The sequence below is a fragment of the Cynoglossus semilaevis genome, chromosome 16 (genome assembly GCF_000523025.1).
Source record: "Cynoglossus semilaevis isolate Cse_v1.0 chromosome 16, Cse_v1.0, whole genome shotgun sequence".
Classification (NCBI taxonomy): domain Eukaryota; kingdom Metazoa; phylum Chordata; class Actinopteri; order Pleuronectiformes; family Cynoglossidae; genus Cynoglossus; species Cynoglossus semilaevis.
The window spans coordinates 9550791-9554802 of NC_024322.1; positions in this window are offsets into that span (position 1 = coordinate 9550791).

The following is a 4012-nucleotide window of genomic DNA, read 5'->3' on the forward strand; positions in this document are numbered from 1 at the left end:
GTTGGACCAATGACACGACCTACAGAACTCTTTCCTTCAAACTCAGGTTAGATAACCAGGAGCAGATGACAGTGATGCCTTACCTATCCTAAGAAAAAGTTTGATTCCTGTACCTGTTTACAGCTAAATCCAATACTTTATGAAAGGAATTTAAAAAAAAATGTTGCTACATTTTTGTAGTTGTCCAGTTTTTGCAGTTGATCATTTCAGTTTGTGTTTTCAGTATTGTGTATATTGATTGATGTGGATATAAATATAGATGGTAAAAGAGAACAAGATTAGACATTTACTGTGTGTAAAACTATTTTACACACACACTCGAGTGCATGTATGATCAGCAAGTTAAGGCTAGTCTCAAACGAATTTCTGTCCACTGCCTCTCTTTTTTTATCTTTCATCCTTTCCCTCTGCAGTAAATATCACTTGCTGGTATGGTTGTCATGGTATCACTCTCATGATGACTGAGATAAACGAAACTGAGGCGGGCATATGAGGCGTGTGTGTGCAGGCACTGACAACAACACAGTGACTTCACAGTGATTTCTGCAGACACACTAACACGGTCTTGCCATCCCAAAACTTTTAATTAATAAATATATCAAAGCTGGATGTACATTTATTATAAAATGATTAATATGTTGAGCCCACATTACTGTAATTCATCCTAATCCAGTTAGTAGCTTCTCATTTCCAAACAGCCACACTCCTGAACTGTTACTCTGTTCTGGGGAACAAATATTGAAATGCACCAAAGGATTAGAAAAGCAAACGGCAATGTTTTGGTGAGAAAATAAAGATGGAGTTAATAACTGCAACTCCACTGCATTATTTAAAAAGGAGCATCATATCGACGAACTGTCATCTTTCAAAATAATCAAACATCATTGCACACACATATGTTGAAGTCATTGCAAAAAAAAAAAATATATTGTTTTCACATGATGACTAGTTCAGTCAAATATAACTGGAGAAATAAGAGATAAGCTGCATAAATATTGGACTCCAGCGTAATTGGAAAAGATGGTCTGATGAGCTGACACTGTGTATTTTAGACGACAGCTCACTGTTAGATAATGTTGTCCATGTTTGATGTAGTTTGTCAGAAAGTTTAGCAACAATACTGTGTCAAAAAGGTGGTCTAAGGACTAAACAAATATATTTACTGACTAAATACGCGAATCACTACACAGTAGCTAGTGTTCAGTATACAGTAGGGTGTATTCGGGGTGTATAGAGCAGCATTTTCCTGAATGAATAATTATAACGATTATGTAGAATCTCTCTAATGTGCCAGAGTCGACTTTAGAAACATTTTAACTCTCCTATCACTGATACAAGATACAACAAATTATTAATACAATTCTGTTTGGAAATTAATTTTGCAAGATTATATGCACTTACTAAGAGAACACAGCACTAAGTGTTTTCTGTATTAACAGGCATTCAGTATTAGAAAACTGCAGCAGTTTACCTTACCTGCTCAATGATTTCAGTCTTGTTGTTCACCAGCTATTTCTGTCTGTGCATCCAAAAAACTTTATTGTCTTTAGATTGGCGTTTTTGCACAAATGACTGCCCAAAGTCACTTCTGAAAGAGACAGAAAATAATGTGGTACATATCACTGGGCCTAAGTGACGATGTCTATAATCCTAGAAAAGAGAGAGGGACTTAAAGCCCAAAGATTACTCTCCCCACAGTGAACACTGTACATATACAGTATATACACATACATATATGTATATATATATATAAATCTCTTTATATGTATACACATATATAGTGGAGCACTTCTTTAATATATGACTTGACTTTTCTATTGACCATATGCAGATACTCATGCTATCTGCTCTATTCTCTCATCTGATCTCTGCAACAAAAGCGCCGTACAAAGTGCACTGTAGTGGTAGCTGCATTCATTTGTAGACTGAATATACTGTAAGCTGGAAGTCATTATCATGAAAAATGGTAAACCTTTTTAGAAATGCTGTTTTAAAAGTCATTCTTTTTTAGGAATGCAACGGAAGAATTTACAAGAAGTCAATTTACTGAAGGAATCAAAATATTTTTCACCCCTTATTCAGTTCATGTATACGTGTGTGTGTGTGTGTGTGTGTGTGTGTGTGTTACTGTGCATACCTTCACCAGTCAACAATGTCACTCCCACATGACTAAAGAGCATGTGGAGGTGCTGACTAATGTACACCCGCACTTGTGTCGCCGTCTGTTCCAGGCAGCGGTGTCAAGGGCAGACAAAACGCCTGTCATCATCTATTGAGGCTGAGATCAGTCACAGGAGATTTTCTCATCTTGTACAAATGTATGTATCACACACAAACGCTGGATGTCACAGACATGGGCTCCGCAGGAGTCCACACATATCCACAAACACAATGATCCAATAAGCAAAAGTGATGACATTTACTGGTCATTATGTGGCGCGCTTGAGATGAAAATACAGATTTTATTCATCAATATTTCAGCAGTCTGTGAATTGCCTGCGAGACATTTGCTGCACTATTGAGAGCCGACTGCTTACAGTTTGAAGTATGTCACGGGTGATTCTCATTGACAAGAGGGATTCTGTCAGCAGATAAAGAGATGAAAGACAGCACAGACTTGTCTTTAGGCTTCTCGGGGTGTCCTCCAGAGGAAGTGCTCTTTATCCCTAACTCCATACGTAACTGCAGCATATCTGCACTCATTCTGAACTTTTAGTTCCGACTTTTTATGTTCTCAATGCTACCACTATTGAACGCGATTCACATCAAATGTACTTAACCGATGTTTGTATGAAATAACAAGGGCATTTCCAAAGGAAATAAATAATGTATTTGTGAAACATAACTAAATATGCAGCATTTAATTTAGGAGTAAAATGTCTTCCTCAGCAGAGAATTATTCCTTAAATCCCCACAGTTTTGCAGCAGATTCTCTGCAGACAAGCCATTTTCTGCACTGAGACAAAATCCATTATAGATTAAACCAAAAATGATTCTCGAATCTGGAGCTGTGTCGAATATTTGTTCACGCTTACGTTTTTTCATATTATATGCATACAACTTTATTACATGATGTCCTACTGTGACGTCCCTGCTCCACGAGGGATTTTGTTCAAACTCGCCATCTACTGTATGAGAAATGTTACTGCAGGTTGGGTTATATTTATCCACGTTATAGCAGCTTTTTAGGGCTTACAAATATTTAATTAACCTTTTACTGTTTCCCTCAGTTGAGATAAATGCATTTTTAATTAATCCTTCTTCAACTGCAGCTTAACTGTGTATTGTATTTTAGAGGAGAACAATGTTCTCCGAATGTTCTCTTAATCTCAACTCTATTAGTGGTTATTAATATATACCACGTCAGTTAATTTAATGTATTATTGAAGCATATTGGATTCACATTTTAGGAGTATGTTGGAAGAAAAATATAACAGAGAGTACAGTACATCCATTCGTGAGTCAAATAGACTGTAATTCAATGAAAGCTTGAGTTAAGTGTTTTACACCTGAACAGATTTAGATGCAGTAACTTATGTGATGCAATCATGATGGCCATCATGGAAAAGAAATCTCGAAGGATTTTTTTTTTATCTACTTGCTTGTTGATTCCATGCCACCTGCTCGTACTTAGACAAAATTAAACTCAACGCTGCTGTCAATGATGGCGTCGTCTCTCCTCTTTCCTGCACCACCTTATTTACAAGTGTGGCGAGGAAGCATTTCTTCACTGACAGATTGACTCACCAAACATTGGAGATTTACTTAAGACTTTTACTGCAGCCTTAATGACTGTGTAAATTTACCAAAAATATAGGTCTGTTTGTTTGTTTGTTTTCCCTCATAACTGTTTACCAGGCTGCCTGAAGGACTGCAGTTCAAAAATACCATAACTTAAGCCTTATACTTCAATATAACACCAACCATATTATAGCTCCAGTCATGGGGTTTTTTTTAACCACTTCAAAAATAATTCAGACTGTGCCTTTTTTTCTTCGCACCCGGTCCGGAG